Consider the following 21845-nt stretch of genomic DNA (forward strand, 5'->3'; position numbering starts at 1 on the left):
TGCTCCAGGGACCGTGCCTGGGGCTGACTGAGCAACGGCCAGTGCGGCTGGCTCCTGGGCTTCCCCAGCTGCTGGGATCCTGGGATCAGCTGCACCAGCACTGCAAAATTCACAGAGGTCACAGAAACCGTGACTTCCACGAATGATTTGCAGCCTTACAATCATTCTAGTAGAGCATTTCCTTCTTCAACTACCCCATACTTGGCTTGTGCTCCTTTAATAGAGCATTATGGTCAGCAATTTGTTTCGGCAACATTTCTTTTTCCTTCCCCAGCTGCTTACAGGATTGCATCCATGTCTTCAGTTTACTGTCAGTGAATCCATTTTGCTTCTTCAGTTGATCTAAAGCCTTCAGATTGTCTAGCTATAAAATAAAAAAAAAATTTTAGTTGCTAATAGGAAAATTCATTCTTCTGTCTAAGCATTATACTCTCACTAATGGCATCTCACCTACCATTAAAAGTTCAGTGCAACTAAAAATCCAAACAAAAGTTATAATATGAATTTGTACAGAAGAGTTCACTTAGTAATATACAATTGAATTATAGCAGCTTCTAATTCCAACAGAGAAACATTAAAGTCATGTTTATTGGAAAGCTACGTGTGTGTAGATTTCCTTGATAGAGAAATCATAATCTAAATATAATATTCAAAATAACCAAATGACAGAACCCAGCCGAAAAGCATGTGGTCCAGGCATGTTTGTCCACCTTATGTGCATTGGGGTGCCAAAATAAATGGATGGTAGATATCTGGCAGCCTTATAAAACGCACTTCAGGATAATGTAAATATCAAGCACAGTGCTCCATCAGCTGGGCATGAAGTGAGTACTGTCACTCAATGCCTGCTTGCCACAATACCGGCTCCACACTGTGCTACATGAGTACTTTTTGATGTGTTTATTTCTGAAGTGAGAGCATAGAACTACAGTCCCTCATTCACCATAAATGGAAGTAGAAAAAGATTGCAGACTAGAAAATGCAGAGGGAATTGATAAGAAAAAATTCACCCAGATGGACAGGTTTAAAAACTTTTCCCCTTCTGCTTGGCAGTAAACACCCAACCTATGCGTGTTACAAATAAAACTTCATAGGCCTGGTCTACACTAGGCGTTTAAATCGGTTTTACGAGCGTAAAACCGATTTAACGCCACAACCGTCCACACTAGGAGGCACCTTATATCGATTTTAATGGCTCTTTAAATCGGTTTCTGACTGTGGATTCCGAGGTGGGGGTTGTAATCTCTGCCATGTCTGAGGATTATGCAGACGGGGAAGATGAAGAGGAAGAAGAAGAGGAAGACCTCGCAGAGAGCACACAGCACTCCGTGAACCCCAGCAGCCAGGAGCTTTTTATCACCCTGACGGAATTACCCTGCTCCCAGCCCTCACAAGCAACTATTCCAGAGAATGACGCCATGGAAGGGAGCTCTGGTGAGTGTACCTTTGCAAATAGCAAACAGTGTTTTTTAAGCAAGCCTTTTTTAATGATTGATTTGCCCAGAGGACTTGGGATGCATTCGCAGACAGTATAGTTACTTAGAAAAGTTTGTTAACATGTCCGGGGATTGAGAGGAAATCCTCCAGGGACATCTCGATGAAGCGCTCCTGTAGGTACTCCAGAAGCCTTTGCAGAAGGTTTCCTGGCAAGGCATCCTTGTTCCGCCCACCATGGTAGGACACTTTACCATGCCATGCATGTAGCAAGTAATCAGGTATCATTGCGTGGCAAAGCATCGCAGCGTATGGTCCCGGGGACTGCTGGCATTCAAGAAGCATCCGCTCTTTATCTTGTTCTGTTATCCTCAGCAAAGTGATATCGTTCAGGATAACCTGGTTAAAAATCAGGAATTTAAGTAAGGGGGGTGGCCATTTTTCTACTGGTTTCGTGGAATGCAGCAGCTTAAAAAAAACACTTTCCTGCACGTAGCGAGCGGGGAGGAGGAGTGAAATGCCGATGATCTTTTCTGTTTGGTCACCGGTGGGTGGGGGAGGGGAAGGTTGTTGATTAGCAGGGAGCTAGCGTGGTATTAGCCATGCGTTGGGGGGGAGGGGTAAATCACTGAGACAGTGGCTTACCATGGCCACATGCAAGCTGAATTCTGATGCCTGGACTTGATGTGTCTGTGAGATCTGTAAACCCAGAGCTGCAAGCGGTCACTATTAAGATGAAAAATGCGACCTTGTAGGGAAATCACATGTGCTAGGTGAATAGTGATGTTCACTGTGAAACAGTATAACCATTGTTCTGTAAAATGTATCTTTCTAAATATTTATCTCCCTCATGCAGCTGCAAATTTTTCAAGCGTCCCTCCTCCATCCCAAAGGCTAGCACAGATAAGGCGGAGGAACAAGAAGACGCGAGATGAGATGTTCTCGGATATTATGGAAGTTACACGCAATGAAAGAGCTCATCTGAATGAGTGGAAGGACGTGGTTTCAAATTACAGGAAAGAGGCCAGTGAACGTGAGGACAGGAGGGATGAACGTGAGGACAGGAGGGACAACCGAGATGAGAGGTGGCGGCAGGAAGACCGGCAGGAAAATCAGCGGTGGCGGCAGGAAGATCAGCGGTGGCGGGATGCAACTCTGGGGCTGCTGCGTGATCAAACTGACATGCTCCGGCGTCTTGTGGAGCTTCAGGAACGGCAGCAGGATCACAGAGTGCCGCTGCAGCCCCTGTATAACCACCCTCCCCCCTCACCATGTTCCTTAGCCTCCTCACCCAGACGTGTAAGAACGCGTGGGGGGAGGCTCCGTGCACCCGCCCACTCCACCCCGTGGACAGCCCAACCAGAAGGATGCCGTTACTCTGAATTTTTTTAATGGCCTTCTCCATCCCTCCTTTCCTCCTCCCAAAGCACACCCTTACTTCTCTCCTCTTTTTATAATGAATCAATAAAGAATTCATGCTTTTAAATGAGAGTGACTTTATTTGCATAAGTAAGCTGTACTCGAAGGGGAGGGGAGTTGCTTACAGGGACTGAGTCAATCAAGGGGTTGGGTGTTCATCAACAAACACAGCAGTCACACTGTACCCTGGCCATTGATGAAGCTCGTTTTCAAAGCTTCTCTGATGCGCACCGCTTCCTGGTGTGCTCTTCTAATCTCCCTGGTGTCTGGCTGCGCGTAATCAGCGGCCAGGTGATTTGCCTCAGCCTCCCACCCCGCCATAAAGGTCTCCCTTACTCTCACAGAGATTGTGGAGAATACAGCAAGCAGCAATAACATAGGGGACATTGGTTTGGCTGAGGTCTGAGCGAGTCAGTAATGTGCGCCAGCGAGCCTTTAAACGGCCAAATGCACATTCCACCACCATTCTGCACTTGCTCAGCCTGTAATTGAACAGATCCTGACCACTGTCCAGGCTGCCTGTGTATGGCTTCATGAGCCATGGCATCAAGGGGTAGGCTGGGTCCCCCAGGATAACGACAGGCATTTCAACATCCCCAACTGTTATTTTCTGGTCTGGGAAGTAAGTCCCTTGCTGCAGCCGTTTAAACAGAGTAGTGCTTCTGAATACGCGGCGTCATGAACCCTCCTGGCCATCCCGCGTGGATGTTTGTGAAACGTCCCTTGTGATCCACCAGTGCTTGCAGCACCATTGAAAAGTACCCCTTCCGGTTTACGTACTGGGTGCCCTGGTGCTGCGTTGCCAAGATAGGGATATGGGTTCCATCTATCGCCCCCCCACAGTTAGGGAATCCCATTGCAGCAAAGCCATCCACTATGGCCTGCACGTTTCCCAGAGTCACAACTTTTCGTAGCAGCAGCTTAGTGATTGCTTTGGCTACTTGCATCACAGCAGCCCCCACAGTAGATTTTCCAACTCCAAATTGATTCCCGACTGACCGGTAGCTGTCTGGCGTTGCAAGCTTCCACAGGGCTATCGCCACTCGCTTCTCTACTGTGAGGGCTGCTCTCATCTTGGTATTATGGCGTTTCAGGGCAGGGGCAAGCAAGTCACAAAGTTCCATGAAAGTGCCCTTATGCATGCGAAAGTTTCGCAGCCACTGGGAATCGTCCCACACCTGCAACACAATGTGGTCCCACCAGTCAGTGCTTGTTTCCCGGGCCCAAAATCGGCGTTCAATGGATAGAATCTGCCCCATTACCATCAGGATCTCCAATGCGCCGGGGCCCGCGGTTTGAGATAATTCTGTGTCCACGTCCTCATCACTGTCATCGCCGCGCTGCCGTATCCGCCTCTTACTCGCCTCTGTTCGAAGGTCCTGGTTCAGCATATACTGCACGAGAGTGCGCGAGGTGTTTAAAACATCCACGATTGCGGTATGGAGCTGAGCAGGGTCCATGCTTGCTGTGCTATGGCGTCTGCACGGTTCACCAAGCAAAAAAGGCGTGAAACGGTTGTCTGCTGCTGTCAGGGAGGGAGGGAGGGGTGAGGCTGTACCCAGAACCACCCGCGAAAATGATTTTTGCCCCATCAGGCACTGGGATCTCAACCCGGAAATGCCAAGGGGCAGGGGAGGCTGCGGGAACTATGGGATAGCTACGGGATAGCTACCCACAGTGCAACGCTCCAGAAATCGACGCTAGCCTCGGACCATGGACGCACACCACCGATTTAATGTGTTTAGTGTGGCCGCACGCACTCGATTTTATAAAATCTGTTTTACAAAACCGGTTTATGCAAATTCGAAATAGTCCCGTAGTGTAGACGTACCCATATAGTCATTACCAGAATTTCTCTTTGCAGTGGCACATGGAATTGTTCACATGCCTATCTAAATTATTAGCAAGAATAGTGCTGTCATAAGAAGAATCACTTCATTAATAATTTAGATGGAAATTCTGCATACATCAGAACTGATATGCTCTCCCAAGTCGAGTGTGACATAATGAGGTAGTAGAAGCAGTTTAAAGATAATAGGGGCATGTCTGCCCTGGGAAGTTTCAGAAGATATTAATTAATGTGTTCATTAACACGATGTTACAACATGCAGTGTAGACACTGCCCTGTTATGTTTAATATCACATCAGTCAGTTACGGTCAACCTTAGGGGCAGAGTGAAAAGACATGTTTAAACACGGTCTCATTTTGAAGTAGAGACCCTGGCAAGTAAGGTATTGTTTCCTTTGCACCATAAGTGAAACTTTACCAGAACAATGAATGAAAGTTCCTGATTGAATTCTGCCTGGATACCAAAATGTATCAGTCAGGCTAAAAAAGTGTTTTTAATTTATAAGGAGGTGGGGGGGCACTCAGAGGCTTGCTATGTGAAAGGGGTCAACAGGACAAAAGTTTGAGAATCACTGGGCTAAAGGATAATCTCTGCTGAACTACACTTTCCTTTTGATATCCAGGCTGTCAAACTGTAGGCAGCTCAGGTACAGATACAGATAGGGGCCCATGCGTCAAGAGATCTGTTCCTTGTACTTACCTGCCCCAAAAGAGACATTTGGACAGGATCTGAGAATGACGTGTCCACAAATGGAATTTCTGGAGACACATTGAGAAATCCCACTCAGAGGACATTACCAATGCATGGCATCAGCAAACCTGGTCACTGGGGAAAACTAGCTCCGGGGTGACTGCTGCCAGGATACAATTGATGAGGTGAAGTTTTGGGTCTTTGTAAATCTTTACCAGAGTGGTAAATTTAGAGTCCAGGCCATGCCTATTTTAACCTGGTTGAACAATGTCCTGCACTGGATTCAGAATATTCTGATTTTGAACTCCAGCGGGGTTGGAATCCTTTCTAGCAGCTGGCAAGTTGGGAATGGATCTGTTTCGCTGGTCAGGGCACAAACAGTGATGTTGTCTGTAAATGGACAGGGTTGTGTAACTTGAGACCTCAGCCTTGCGGTGATACTACCAGCCATTTAAACCTCTCAACACAGAGGATAGGTCAAAACGAAGAGTCTTGTATAGGAATTGTAAACTCTTCACACACAAATGCTCATTTTGTCTTTGTGATGCTGAAGATTTAATTGTTTGGGAAGAAAAAGATTTAGGTCATCTATGTGAGCTTCTGCTTCATACTCTCCCCTCTGCATGCTAAAATAAATTTGTTAGTCTTTAAGGTGCCACAAGTACTCCTGTTCTTTTTGCGGATACAGACTAACACGGCTGCTACTCTGAAACCATTCCCTTCATGAATACCTTTGGTGTTGGCAGTGACCAATGGATTACTGTGCCGGCTTTGACAAGGAGGGTTCAGGCTTCTGTTGTCTCAGCTACTAATTTCACTGGTTCCCCAAATAGCCTTGCACTTATGAAAGTGGATGCACGGGGTATGGATGATTTTTTTCACGTTCATGAGTGTAAACAGTTTCCTTGTAGCCAGAGAGTAAGAATGCTTTGCTACAAATCACATCAAGATAGAGAAAAAATTGCCATGAAAGAATATCTTACACAACACCTCAAGGATTTGACAAGAATGTAACCCAGAGAACTCTCACACTCAAATTGAGGATCATACCCTAGAGACGATGGCCCACTTGCTTGCCACCAACTAGATTTTCCTTACTAAGTCTAAGAAATGGCCACAGTTGGAGTTTTGAAATTTGCTGTAGTGTCCTCACTCTTTTGGTCAATGGAATCTTTTGGAAGGAACCCCCTTCTGGAGGCATGGCCATGTCTCTCTCAGGTAGGACTACTGCTGCACTTAGGTTCCCCAAACTTACACATTTTCCTTATCTTTTTATATAACATTTTAGTTTAACATCTAGATTTAACCGGAAATGAATGGAATTCTTATGTGCCTCTCTTCTGGGCACACACTGGCTAAAGTGCTCTTTAATCCTTCAATGCTGAGCAAGCCTATGGAGAGGGAGAGGAGACTCCAAACTCCTTTCCTTGGTAAAGCCTGAGTCCTTGACCTGATAAACAGACAGGGACAATTCCCACTCCATTGTGACCTAAAATTTGGGTCCCCTTCCCTGCTTGAAAGAGGGTCCCAGGCTGAAAACAGAGATGAACAAACTACATTACCCTGCCACCTGAGAATGGGCTTCACAGAAGTAACACATCTCTCTGCACACCCAGATATAATCGGGGGGGAGAGAAGGGAGGCAGTGAGTCTGATACAGAGCACTCCAGGGCTACGTCTACACTACCCGCCGTATCGGCGGGTAGCGATCGATTTTTCAGATATATCGATCGTATCGTCTCTGCTCTGGCCGATATATCGATCCGACTTCTTCTTCTATCTCCTCCACCCAACACCGGGTGCGGGCGGGTGTGGGCGTCGACAGAGAGCCGACGGACGCCGATCGCCGCGTGAGGGCGTAGATATAAGATAGTATATACTTCTTCCAGCTGCTATTATCGTTAGCTGATGAATCGCGATCTTATATTTTTTTTTCCCCAGACTCCAGGAGACCCGTATGTAGGAGAAAACCACAGCAAACACATCCTAAGGGTACGTCCAGACTACCCGCCCTATCGGCGTGTAGCGATCGATTTATCGGGGATTGATATATCGCGGCTCATCTAGACACGATATATCGATCCCTGAACGCGCTCCCCATCAATTCCAGAACTCCACCGGAGCGAGCGGCAGTAGCGGAGTCGACGGGGGAGCCGTGGACATCGATCCCGTGCCGTGAGCACAGAAGGTAAATAGATCTAAGATACTTCGACTTCAGCTACGCTATTCACGTAGCTGAAGTTGCGTATCTTAGATCGACACTCCCCCGCACAGTGTAGACCAGCCCTAAGGGTGGGAAGGCAAGAGAAAAGATTTAAAGACTGATGTTTATACAACCTACTCATTAATTGTACGTATTACTTCCTTACAAAGGGGACAATTCCTTTTGCCTTTTTGGGACCCAGCGCATACGGAGTTTCCAAGTATTATTCCTGAGCAGACTATGTGGGGTTCTCATCTCCTTGAGAATCCTCATGCTCCTGATCAAGCCTTCTCACAATGGAGTCAGGGCTTCAAATGGGTGTGTTTATGGACACATGCATGGCACTAGTGCGCTGGTCCAACAAAGCCCCGTCCCCTCACAGAGCAAGGGTTGGTGGCTTGGAGCAGCAAGACATAGGTAACCCTATAAGCCCCCTAAAAAGCTGCCCCCTGAACTACTTGGACTTAGCTTGATCTTGCAGGGCTTTTCTAGCACTGCAATAGCGGTCAAAGGGAGTTACTGAGAGGTGCCGTGTTTGCGGATCCACAGAACTTACTTGAGGAAAGGGAAAGAGGAGCAAGAAGTTGAAATGAAATCAATATGGCAGAAAAATGAACAATAATTAATTAGAAAACAAAGTGTTGGGAGAAACTGAACCGCCAACTTGTTCTGCTGGTGGACACACTTTCTGGTGGCCTGAGGTGAACGGTGGAGCTTAGTCCGGGGACCTTCAGCAACCACACTGATCCGCCTCCCAGTTCTACAGGGGAGAGGAATCACCTCTTTGTTACCAGTGAGGAGAAAACCTGGGCCACAGAACAGACAAAACGTGCACAATTTTATCACGTTTTCAGGTGTCCCGCTAAAGACCTCCTGTATCTTTGATAGCCAGAAGTTGAGAAGATAACAGATTTAATCGCATTTCCATGCTACTAATGGAGAAGTTATAGCAAATGTTATCTTAGAATAGAGAATAGATATTAAAAAGGACACAATTTAATATTTGGGCTCTTAAAAGCTAAATGCCTTATTAACTGTCAGCAAAGGATATTGATATTGCTCTTATCTGGCATTGATAACAGAGACTGAAAATAACATGGCTTTGTTAGTTTTCATATTTTACCATTTCAACCAAGATATAGGACAAATCATTTGAAATAGTTTCCATTTTCCCTGTCATGAACTAAGTAACGTGCTACTGATTCATTCTTTCTTTTTATTACCTTGCTCAGTTGCTCATTTTCTTGAAGCGAGTTGTTAAGTTGCTCTTGAAGTTTCTTTTGCTCTGCCTTGATGTTTACTATTTCCTTTTTTAAACAAGCCAACTCGGCTGCAGATAGATTTTGGAGATGAGCGATCTCAGCTTGTTTAAGTTGCAACTCTGACTGCACTTTCTCAAGTTCCTCAGTCAAATCTTGATTTTTCCCCTCTAAATCCCGAATCTCAGCTTCTTTCTTTTCTAATTGTATTTCCTGAGACAAACTCTTCTCTATAGTAATAAAAAAAAATAAGTGCTTAATTTGTGAAAGCAAACTATGTCAAATATGCAATATTAGCTTTTATGGATAACACTATAAAATGGCAATATTGCCAATTTTCAATTTTTCACCTAGCAATACATTTTCTTAGTATTTCAGAATATAATTACTTATGTGTTCTAAAACTGCCTTTATTCCCAAACCATGACATTGGATAGCTGAGACAATTTTAGCATTGCCAGAATTCAGTTTTGCAGAAAGAACATACTGCTAGTCAAATCGCTCTATGCTTCACAATTGTAACTCTTTCTACAGCCCATCTTCCCTGAGGTCCGATGGCTTGTACTCTGAAACTCATGGTTGACAGATAACAGTACCAATGGCTAGATAAAGAATGTTGGTGCCCTATTTGTCCATTTTCCTCTCTTTAAAATCCAGCATATATAAAAATGTTCAAGGTGTTTGATGAACTGATGTATGGAGTAAAATTAAGAGACATGGGCAATACAAGAGATTTCCTGTATTGCAAAGAGAATTCTATTGAATAACACCAACTTACCATATGAAACAAGACTACGCATTCCCTTCCTACAGGACAAGGAAAATTCAATGTCTCCAAGACCCAGAACTTGGTGAGAAAGAGGAGCAGACAGAGGGGAAGGGAAATGATACCAATCAACAGTTATTTGAAATATATCAACACCTAGGATGGAGAAGGATTATTTAGGGTGGTGATTCAAAGGGGGTGTGTGGCAGGCCGGTTGCCCGCTCTAGCCCTGAAGGGGTTGGAACAACCCTGCAGAGGGCTGTGGCTGGGAAAGCAGCAAGCCTGGGCTGATTGGGAGGCAGCTACAGCTGGGCCAGTCCCCAAGCAGGGCACAGCGGGCCCTTAGCAAAGGGCTGTGAGCCAGGCACTCAGTCAGTCTCCCTCTAGCTCTGAAGGGAGAGGGACCTGGCTGCTGGGGTACTAGAGTGAAGCAGGGCTAGGGAAAGCTCCAGACTGGCAACTCCCCAGGCCGCAGGGCCTTGTCCTAGTCCCACAGAGGTACTGAGTTGCAGGGAAAGGCAGCAGGTCCAAATCCCCCAGCCAATGATGAGTGGCCATTACAGACTGCAGTCAGCCTCAGTGAAAGGGGGCTAGATGGTACTGGCAGTAGCCACTGAGACAAGGTGGAGAATAGGGGGTGGGGATTCCCTGGGGTGGGGAGACCCAGATAGTGGATTTCTGCTGGGAGCAGGAGCCTGACGGGGAGGGCACCGGGGTCTGGGAGGGACATGGGGGCCAGTGAGGAGAGGGATAGTGACCAGCAGAGGATGCTCCAGCTAGAAATGAGCTCAGTCCCTGGATGACCAGAAGGAGGCACTGCAGGGGTGAGAGGATAGTCAGAGACTTGTTAGAGAGGAAGAACTGTCCGGGGGTTAAGGGTGACAGCCTAGGACTCTGAGCACCCACATTCAGTTATGTTTCAATTAAGACGAGGTATTGTTGGTTGCAGTGCACAGCTACAGCACAAACATCTTCTGACTTATTTTTTGTTCATAATTATTCCCTCCAGAAAATGGAGATAATGCTACCATTTGACACCTTAAGAACCACAGCTAGAAGATAGCGAAAGCAAGAAAATGGACTTAGAAGGCGTTACATTTTATTAGCTAGCCGAAAGTGCTGCCACTTGCCAAGAATAAGATCAAAACACAAAGCACTTATTTGGATGGCCTCATGGATTGGAGAGTGCAAAATACTGATTAAAATGGGAGCAGGACTGGGTCCATACATTTAATTTTGAAATCTCATTAAGTAAGGTTAGACTTCTACAGGGATAAGTGGGAGCAGTCTCCTTCTTTACAATGGCTATTTAGCAGAATTACCTGTTCTCTTAAACCTCAATCTGCAAATTGCATTTTCCCAACCAAATAGACAAATGTAGGGAAAAGTCAAATTACGGCTCGGCAGGTAACATTTCACCACGTTTAAGCTTGATGGCGTCCATACACAAGCTAAAAGGATAATAGTTTGAGGTATATTTGTTTGCTTGGGATTTTAAAACACAGGAGCACATTGTAGTATTTAATATGCTGACCATATAGTTCTCTTTGGGACATATTTATTCCTCATTTTAAATTGCTTTAAAACCATATAATTTTATGAGTTAGTACTATATATTTGTATAAAGAAGTTCCATCTCAGTTTGGAAAGAGAATTGCGTGTATTAGCTGATAGTTAATTTAACTATATCACACAATGGGAACTTTTTTTTCTTGGGTATTCTTCAAATCACCATTGATAATGAGGTTTAAAGAACCTCCACACTGAAGTAATAGTTTGTAACAGGATTTAAATAGGTAGAAATGTGTATCTCACTTTTCATCTCTTCCGCATAATTCTGGGTCTCCTTCAGAAACTGTTTAGCTTATTTTCAGTTCTTCTTGCAGCTGATGGATTTCTTGAGATTTTTGATCAGACTGGCAGCGAAGAAGGTTTTTTTCCTCCATTTCCTACAACAAAACATTAGTTACAAAACAGTTGATTAAGTCAATAAACTGAGAGTAGTGTGATGTGGAATACTACCCATCTGAGTCCCATGAAGACTCTGGAAACATATACATGAGTTAGGAACACAAACGGCACTCTTGGCAGTCCTCAGAGGGCAGACAATCCTTTTGGGACGTCTCCCAGCTGGCACAGATCACAGCAGTACTTACGTGGCTCAGGATATGGAACCAGGGAGCTGCAACCAGTTCTCTGGTGCCTGCCTATAGCAGATCTTGACACAGGATAGAATTCAGCCCACAAAAACTGAGCGTCAGTGAAGTTAAGTGACTTGCCCAAAGCCACAGAGGGGAGTCAGTATCAGAACACAGGAGACCTTTCCAGTTCTAGCTCCTGTTCTCAGACCACCCATCTCTCAGGGCTTGGCTACACTTGCAAGTTGCAGCACTGGTAGAGGCTTTCCAGCGCTGCAATTACACCCCGTCCACACCTGCAGGGCACAACCAGCGCTGCAACTCCCTGGCTGCAGCGCTGGCTGTACACCTGGCCAGGTTGGGGTGTAGCGATTGCAGCGCTGGTGATCCAGCGCTGCTCATCAAGTGTGGACACACACCAGCGCTTTTATTGGCCTCCGGGGAATAAGGAGATATCCCAGAATGCTTTTAACTAAAATTACTCCCTTTGTTTTGTTATGCAGCCTGTCTTTGTTTTGTTGTGAACCTCCTGTTTGCTGTGATCAATCTGTGAACAATCAAATGAGATCCTCCTCCCTGTTGTGAACAGCTCTGTGGAGCTCCTCCGTTGCCGCTGCTGCTATCTAAAAAACAAACATAGCTCCTGTTTGCTGTGATCATCTGTACCTGGCTGTAAACAATCAAATGAGAGGCAGGCAGGGAAACAGCGGGGAGTCGTGCAGGCTGTTTGCAATTAAGAGTTAAGACTAAGGGGTCAGAAAAATGTTCTGATTTTTCAAGTCAGGAAGCTAAACACACAGTGTTGGCTCCAAAAATCCCCTCTCTCTTTCCCCCCGCTCCCTGTCACACTAGACCCCACTCCACCCCCCTCTTTTGAAAAGCACGTTGTGGCCACTTGAATGCTGGGATAGCTGCCCATAATGCATCACTCCCAACAGCGCTGGAAATGCTGCAAATGTGGCCACACACCAGCGCTGGTAGCTGTGAGTGTGGCCACACACCAGCACTGCTCCTACACAGCTGGATGACCAACGCTGCAAACTACCAGCGCTGCAAACCGTAAGTGTAGCCAAGCCCTTAGTGTGGATGAGTCAAATATATGAAGTTGCTCTTGGTAGCAAGGTAGCATTAGATGTAAAGTATTATTAGTCAGTAATACCTGGGGGCTCGGGATAGTACATTTTCTAAGCATCTTTTTTTCCAAATATTTTAAGAAAAGTTAAAATACCCCATACAACTATGTCCTACCTGGGAACTGAAATAAAAGTTATTTCTAAGAAACTAACTCCTTCCACCCAACTCCTGCATTGCTGGGTAACAGATGGCATGGCACTGGTGGGACTCTACTGGAAGCAAGCCATCATTTCTTCATCTACTTACTACGAGCAGATGGGCACCAGTGCGCAGAAGCCAAATTCAAGAAAAGGGAGGGTCTGGATGGAAAACAAATTAAAACCTTGCCGACACAGCAAGTCTGTATTTTCAGCTATTTAAACAAGTCACCCAAAGAACATAACTAAAACCGTTGATGCTTCTAGTTATTTTCCTTTTGTCTCACAACCTTCTAGTCCAAACTGTCCAACTGCTATACCGTAACAAACACACACACACACACACACACACACACACACACACACACACACACTCTATCAATCAATCTAAAAGACACAGGTGTCAAGCGACAACATTTTCAGACAATGCTGATGTATGACAAATGTTTCAAAGCTGTATGAATTCTCAGCTTCCTGTGTTCAAAATATCAACAAAATTCAAGGGGTTTAAATGGCTGAAACGCACAGCCCTCTTGCTGTGACTCAGCACAAGTGGCTCTGATTAAGAAGCATTCAACAAAAAGCTGGAACCAACAACCTAACATAGCTGCACAAAAAAATCCCATGCTCTGATGCAGGACGTTCACAAAACCATTTACAAGAAATGCATTCTCCTACCTTAATCTGGTAAGGCTACATCCCATCATTTGTATTCACAATTTGGCCTCAATCGCATAGGCCATCTGTCATAAACAGATAGCTAAGGGTTAAAGTCTGTTTTACCTGTAAAGGGTTAACATGCAGTACCTGGTGACCACCTGACCAAAGGACCAATCAGAGACGAGATAATTTCAAATCTCTGTGGAGGGAAGCCTTTGTCTGTGTTCTTTGTTAGTTCTCTTTTTGAATCTAACAGAGACAGTCATGTCTCCAAGTTCTTCTGGAGTAGTTTCTACTAATTAATAGTGAGTATTAATTAGAAAGGCGAATTAGTCTTATGATTTGATTTCTATATTTGCAATTGTGTGTTTGCTAAAGGAAATGCTTTATTCCTGTTTGCTGATATTGCTTTTTACTGAGAAAGGGGGAGGGGAGATTCTCTCCAGAGATTGATAAGGTTATTCCCTATGAGTGTCCAGCTTGGATTCATAGAGATTCTGTATTTTCTTTTGTTCTCTTAATAAATTCTTTTCTTTTCTTTGGACTTGGTTAATTCCTTCCCTTGGGGAAATTCAGGGGAAGGGGAGGGGGAAGTGGGCTGCTTCCCTGTGTGTAGAGATTCAAGGCGTTTGAATCCAGGCACCTCTGTCTCCGGAACAGGCTGGAGAGAGGGAAGAGGGGGGAGGGGGAAGGTTCCTCCTCTGTGAATTGATCTGTGTTCCCAAGGGGGGAACAGGGGTGTCCCGGCCCACGGAATTGACCGGGTGGTGGCAGCCGAAGGGGAGACCTACCCTAGGATTTTGGGGTGGGGGGAAGACATGCTGGTCCTCACTTTGAAACCGGCCAGTTTTAAGTGAGGGTTCAGACCAGGACACCATCATTAACTCTTGCTTGAATCATCGCAATCCAATGTATTTAGACTTGAATGCTTCTGCCCTGCAAAATCTGCAAGAGTTACAGAACACAGCAGCACACCTCCTCAGTAATACAGGTTCACTTGAGTACATCAGTCCTATGTTTCACTCACTCCGCTGATTCCCCAACAGAACACTGAATCAAATCTCGGTCTTTATTTTCAAAGCTGTAAAGGAAATGGGCCCAATATACCATCTTACTCTCTCAGACTTCAGTAGCTGTGTTCCTCAGGAACAACTGTCTACATGTAAGCGGGGGAATGGTCCCGCTATTGTGGGGAACTTTCCTGGCTTCTGTGTACCCCGGTGAAGTGGGCTAGCGAAAGGATCTGAGTCCTCGCTCCCACTTCCTTTACCCAGAGGCCTCCCTGCCCTTGAGGACTCTCCTGTTTGGCAGAGTTCTCGTAGCCCCAACAAGACTGGGCCCAGGATTCCTGGGGGGCTCAACCCCCAACCCTGCTGTGGCCACCTAGGACAGGGGCTAAGGTGTCCCCACTCCGGGGTACCCTCTCTGCACTGGGCACCTCCCTGACCCACTGATTATTTCATACAATTTAAAGCAAATACAAGTTGTTTACTTAACAATCAATTTAAAGAAAAGAATAAGAATAAATGGGAACGGTTACAGGGAAACACATCACCCTGCTCTGTGGCAGGGAACATTCAAACAATGTCTCTGGACATCAAAGCACTTTGCAGTCTGTTCCTTGTAGGCCCCAGGCCTCCTTCTCAGGCCCTGGCTGTGCTGCAGGGATGCTGTGGGTGGGACACTTGAAATGGTGGTGACCACACACCTCCGGGCTTTGGGTGGTGGGATCCTTCTTCCCAGTGCCAGCCCCCCGGCAGGTTAAGGTCCCCCTCCCAGCCTGGCCTGCATGGACCCTTGGCTGGAGTGTCTTTTTGCGCTGGGCCCTTTTACCAAGGTTCCCCCCCTTGGCTGGCCCCAGTTGCTCACCACACTCTGGCTCTCTGGCTGCAGCTCTGCTCCCAGCACAGGATCTGCTCTCCCTGGGATGTGCCTCTGGCTCTCTGGCTGCAGCTCCGCTCCCAGCACAGGATCTGCTCTCCCTGGGATGTGCCTCTGGCTCTCTGGCTGCAGCTCTGCTCCCAGCACAGGATCTGCTCTCTCTGGGCTGTGCCTCTGGCTCTCTGGCTGCAGCTCTGCTCCCAGCACAGGATCTGCTCTCCCTGGGATGTGCCTCTGGCTCTCTGGCTGCAGCTCCGCTCCCAGCACAGGATCTGCTCTCTCTGGGCTGTGCCTCTGGCTCTCTGGCTGCAGCTCTGGCCCCTCTGGATCTGGCCTGGCTCTGTTCTTCAGCTCAGCTTGGGCCCCTGCTTCCTCCTTAGCTCGGCCCCACTCTGTCTGACTCCGGCACATTCCTGCTCACACACGGAGGACGGGACCCACACTGGCCTTCTGTCTCCCTGATTAGCCGGCCTGCCCTGTCAATCAGGCTGACCTGAAGCATTGGCCTCTTGCCATTGTTCCTGGGGACTGTCAGTCTCAGGGTCCTGATTTGCCATCAAACCCTCCCCTTTTAGTGCTGGGAGCTAGCAGCCAAAACACCCCCACTGAATGTTAGTAAGGGGGCAACAGTCCCCTTACATTCCCCCCTGCTAAAATTCTGCCACAGCCACAATAGTTACACCGGTACATCCAGGCCCCATAACAACAACATATATTCACATCATATTATATTAAAAACCCATTAACAATTACGAAAAGAACATTTAACATAGTTAACACTTCACATTTACTTCTTAATACTATACATAACAATATTTATCAACACACTACATAGAACCAATAACATAAGTATCTCTAAGTCTAACAGGAAGTACACCTTTATTAGCCCTTTGGGACCTCCTTAAAACTGGTGGTTCGTTACCCATATTTTCTGTTTCCCTATCCTCGGGTAATACTGGGTCAGTTTGAGGGATCTGGCCATTCTCGTTAGGGTTTGGGTTTGCCCCACTCTGTCCCCCTCTGTATTTGGTTTGTGGGACTAGAACCATTTCCCAACTGGTTTCAGCCTCCTCAGAGTGTACTGATCTACGCCCCCTATGGTACCTGTCTGGACTAAGAGTGCAATTTTTCAACTGGTCCCTGTGTACTACTCTCTCAGGACCTCCTCGTTCAGGCCGAATGGTGTAAACTGGTAGCTCGGGATTGGTGTGAGCAACTACAATGTGGGGCTTTGACTCCCACTTGTCCTGTATTTTATTACGCCCCCGGTGTCTATGGTTACGAACTAGTACATGGTCACCGGGCCTGATGAGAGCCCCACTGGACTTGCGATCATAAGTCCTTTTCCTACTTTGGGCAGTGTCTTTAGTTGTATTGAGAGCAACTTCACAGGCTATCTTCAGCCTGTCATGGTGACCTTTGACTTGGTCATCATAATTGGTCACCTCATCCTTAGAAAAGATTTCTTGATGTTTCTCTGGCAACGCCCTTATGTTAGCCACATGTGCAGGAATCAGCCCTTGGCGTGCCACGTGAACAGGAACTGGCAGTCTCCCATCACATCTTTCTGGAAGAAAGGTAACTCGTCCTCCCTTCTCCCTCATCATCTGCAGCTCATTTTCTGGTACACAGCGGTGTTCATCAAGGATCTTCCCTTTCCACGGAGGAATAATGGTCTTCTGTTTTCTGCCCACTTTAACATTTCCAATATGCCTCCTGGGGCCCAGGGAATGACTCTGCCTCTCCGCTCGAGCCAATACTCTACTCCGCACAGCATTCTTCGTATAGTGCTCGTGACAATTCATCCTCCTGGTTCCTTCTCCTGGTAAGAGTAGCTCCTTCAGCTCACTGATGATGTTCATTCCTAGAATCCCTGGAACTTCTTCTCCCATATGGCTCCCTTTTGATGCTTTGTCTTTCAGGATGAAGATGCATTTTCCTGGCAGCGTTTGGCCCATATACTCTATGTCTGCTTCAAGGCACCCCGCCACTGGGATTGCCAGTCCATTAACAGCTGTTAGACGTACAAACCGTGTGCTGTGCATGGTCAGGTCCTTGTCCTTCAAATATTTTTTAAAATGCGACTCTGTAATGGTGGTGACTTCGGAGCCAGTATCTACCAAACATCTGGTCTTCACCCCTGCTATATATACTTCAGCAGTTAGACAGTCTCCAAATGCTCGCTTACAGAAGTCGCTAGATATGCTGGCACTGACCACGTTCCTCTCACTGTATGCAGAGGGATTTTCCACCAAGGACAGGCCTAGGAATCCTTCTGCCACTGCTTGGCCTTCTACTCTAGATGGACCACTCGCTCCTGGTGCCCCATTGGTTTCGAGTGCCTGGGACTCTGTTCTCCTTCTCAGTGAACATTCTCGGCTAGTATGTCCTGGCCTGTCACAAGTGTAACAAATGTATCTTCCCAGCTCATCCTTCAGTGGGGCTCTTCTTCGGGGTCCTGGGGCCCTTGGATGTCTTGGCATATTGGTGGGGTTTTTCTCTTTCATCACCTCAGTCATTACTTTCAGCATCTCCCCCTGTTGGACCGCCAGTTTTTGGACAGCTTCACTTAAGCTTTCCAATGTTAGCTGTGTTTGGGGCAGGGCTTTTCCCCCAGCAGCTGCATTCACTAGGCCCCACTTCGTGTACAGGGGTTACTCTTGGCTGTCTCTGCCACAGGAACTTCCTCTTCTTCTGACCACATAATGGCAGCCTGCATGAGTTCATAGAACTTCTTACTGGGCTCTTCCTTAAACCTCCTTTTCATTTCACGTCGGAGGGAGTCATCACGAAGCCCCAACACCAGCTGCTCTTTCAGAACTGTATCTGGGTCTGGAACTCGTTGAGGGTCTCGCCGCTCCACTTTGCTCATTCTCTCCTGGAGGTCATATGCATATGCCCGGATAGTTTCACCAGGCTCCTGCTTTCTCTCAAAGAACTCCTTTAGTCGGGTTCCAATAGGCACCTTGTCTCCATACACTTCTAGGAGGAGTTCAAATACCTTTTCCACATCTTTCTTGTCTGCCACTGCCATGAACTTTACTGTGGCCTTGGCCTGGCCCTTGAGATGTTCCTCTATGAAGTCTACATGGTCTTCTACAGGTACTCTTAGCACACGCAGAGCTGCCTTCACAGACTTGACCCACTCTTCTACCGTAATGTCTCCTGGTCTTGTCGGGAAGCCACCAAACTCTGTGACCTTCCGCTCCCGTGGGACATAAATAGTAGGGGGTTTCTTAGCTTCTGCTGCCTGTTGGTCTATCACTGCCTTAGCCAGCGATAAGGCTTCTCTCTGTTCAGTTCTAGCTTGTTGTAATGCCTCCGCTTGGTCTGATAATCTGCGCTGAAGTTCAGCAAACTGGGTTCGTAGTTCTTCAATTCCAGCCATGGTAGAGTGCTCAACCAGGCCTGGACAGTGCTACTAGAACTCAAGCAGTAAACCAATGGGGTGGACCCTGTGGATAGGATCCTGTTCGTGACGCCAATTATGTAAGCGGGGGAATGGTCCCGCTATTGTGGGAACTTTCCTGGCTTCTGTGTACCCGGTGAAGTGGGCTAGCGAAAGGATCTGAGTCCTCGCTCCCACTTCCTTTACCCAGAGGCCTCCTGCCCTTGAGGACTCTCCTGTTTGGCAGAGTTCTCGTAGCCCCAACAAGACTGGGCCCAGGATTCCTGGGGGCTCAACCCCAACCCTGCTGTGGCCACCTAGGACAGGGGCTAAGGTGTCCCCACTCCGGTACCCTCTCTGCACTGGGCACCTCCTGACCCACTGATTATTTCATACAATTTAAAGCAAATACAAGTTGTTTACTTAACAATCAATTTAAAGAAAAGAATAAGAATAAATGGGAACGGTTACAGGGAAACACATCACCCTGCTCTGTGGCAGGGAACATTCAAACAATGTCTCTGGACATCAAAGCACTTTGCAGTCTGTTCCTTGTAGGCCCCAGGCCTCCTTCTCAGGCCCTGGCTGTGCTGCAGGGATGCTGTGGGTGGGACACTTGAAATGGTGGTGACCACACACCTCCGGGCTTTGGGTGGTGGGATCCTTCTTCCCAGTGCCAGCCCCCCGGCAGGTTAAGGTCCCCCTCCCAGCCTGGCCTGCATGGACCCTTGGCTGGAGTGTCTTTTTGCGCTGGGCCCTTTTACCAAGGTTCCCCCCCTTGGCTGGCCCCAGTTGCTCACCACACTCTGGCTCTCTGGCTGCAGCTCTGCTCCCAGCACAGGATCTGCTCTCTCTGGGCTGTGCCTCTGGCTCTCTGGCTGCAGCTCTGCTCCCAGCACAGGATCTGCTCTCTCTGGGCTGTGCCTCTGGCTCTCTGGCTGCAGCTCTGCTCCCAGCACAGGATCTGCTCTCCCTGGGATGTGCCTCTGGCTCTCTGGCTGCAGCTCCGCTCCCAGCACAGGATCTGCTCTCTCTGGGCTGTGCCTCTGGCTCTCTGGCTGCAGCTCTGGCCCCTCTGGATCTGGCCTGGCTCTGTTCTTCAGCTCAGCTTGGGCCCCTGCTTCCTCCTTAGCTCGGCCCCACTCTGTCTGACTCCGGCACATTCCTGCTCACACACGGAGGACGGGACCCACACTGGCCTTCTGTCTCCCTGATTAGCCGGCCTGCCCTGTCAATCAGGCTGACCTGAAGCATTGGCCTCTTGCCATTGTTCCTGGGGACTGTCAGTCTCAGGGTCCTGATTTGCCATCAAACCCTCCCCTTTTAGTGCTGGGAGCTAGCAGCCAAAACACCCCCACTGAATGTTAGTAAGGGGGCAACAGTCCCCTTACATACACATCAGAAGTAAAACTAGCAGATGCAGCAGACAGGGCTTTTTCAGGAGCTGGCCCAATACTATGAAATTCACTCCTGCAAAAACTTAGAATGACAACTAACATCACCATTTTTCGTATTTACACTCCCCGCGCCCGCTCCCGCCCTCCACACTTTGCCCTCTGGGACAGTGGTTTTCAACCTCTTTTCCATTTGCAGACCCTAGAAAATTTCAAATGGAGGTGCAGACCTCTTTGGAAATCTTAGATATAGTCTGTGGACCCCCACAGGCCACGGCTTGAAAACCACTGTTCCGTTGTAACGACAACCTTTCGAGAACCCCTTAGACAGTCTGCAAACTCCCAGAGGTCTGTGCACCACAGGTTGAAAACTGCTCTGGGGGATATGGGAGAAATAGAAACCTCAAATAACAGATGCTAGTCACTTAATTATTCTTAACTCTGGAAAGCTTTCAGATACAACAGCAATTGGCACAATAGAAGAACTTAAAAAAACCCAGTCGCTGATGTTGCTTCTACGACTATTTTGAGTTCTCTTCCCTTTCATTTTCCTTCTAATGCCAAATTAAAGGAAAAATCTTTTAATCTACAATGAAGGTTTTTTAAAAATCAAAAGTTACAGCCAGATGCTTTTTGTGTAAATTGGAATAACTTTACTGATTTCAATGGAGCTATGCTGATATATGCCAGAGCAGGATCTGGCTTCATAGTTAGAATTTTGTTGATAATGCTAGTCTACAGTCCTTGAAAAAGTTAAAATGTACAAATCATTTGGGGGATTTTCTCTTGCTTTAAATTGATTGTGTGACCAAAAAAGTACCCACTCCTCCATGAAATCTTAGAATTAGGCAAAACACACTTATACTTAGGAAGCAGCTACTGATTCTAGAAGTTCCAAATGAACTCAGATATTTAATATATTCTATTTTTTAGGACTAAACAAAGAGTCTCTTGAACTATACTACATAATTAGATTAAACAAATAATTCCATATGAACTGTAACCCTATCTGTAGTATGCTGGTGCAAAATCAATTTTTAAACTCTGACCATACAACCAATTTTTGGCCTGGGGTCAGTCCACATGGAATCAATTGCAAAAACTGCAAGATCGGGGCCTTATCTTGTATCACAGCTATAGGTCTTGTGACAGGGTCGGGCCAGAGGGCTACAGGAGAGTGATCCTATTGGGATTCAGGAAGTGGGGAGCCCACTGCTAAAAGATCCCCCCAGCCTTAAAGGGGGGATCAACAAGACCTGGAAACCAAGTGGTTTCAGGGGACAACTAATGAAATAACAGGGACAGACATGCTGTCAAAGGCTCAAACGAAGGGAACCAGATGGGGACACCGAGCAGAGAACCCCGGACAGCGCCCACTGCTCCTCGAAGGCATGAAGGGAGTCAGTGGATGCGTCCCAGAGGATTTCTGCCCGGTTGCATGAATGGATGGAGGACCGGAAAGAGGCCCCACAGTTACAGGAGACTCCATCGG

General features: G+C 47.0%; 1 long non-coding RNA gene across 2 annotated transcripts in view; it reads right to left on the bottom strand.

The window, feature by feature from the left end:
* Positions 1–303: 303 nt before the first annotated feature.
* Positions 304–21845, bottom strand: part of LOC120406415 — a 32256-nt gene continuing 10714 nt past the window's right edge. Inside the window, exons 4-6 of one of the 2 annotated variants that reach the window (XR_005599256.1) lie at positions 11437–11570; positions 8820–9085; positions 304–364 (exon numbers count right to left, since the gene is read on the bottom strand). This is a non-coding gene — a long non-coding RNA (uncharacterized LOC120406415). Of the gene's footprint in view, positions 365–6100; positions 6326–8819; positions 9086–11436; positions 11571–21845 lie in introns of those variants that run through there. The other variant, XR_005599257.1, reaches the window with a different exon arrangement.

Source organism: Mauremys reevesii, linkage group 5 (genome assembly GCF_016161935.1).
Source record: "Mauremys reevesii isolate NIE-2019 linkage group 5, ASM1616193v1, whole genome shotgun sequence".
Taxonomy (NCBI): domain Eukaryota; kingdom Metazoa; phylum Chordata; order Testudines; family Geoemydidae; genus Mauremys; species Mauremys reevesii.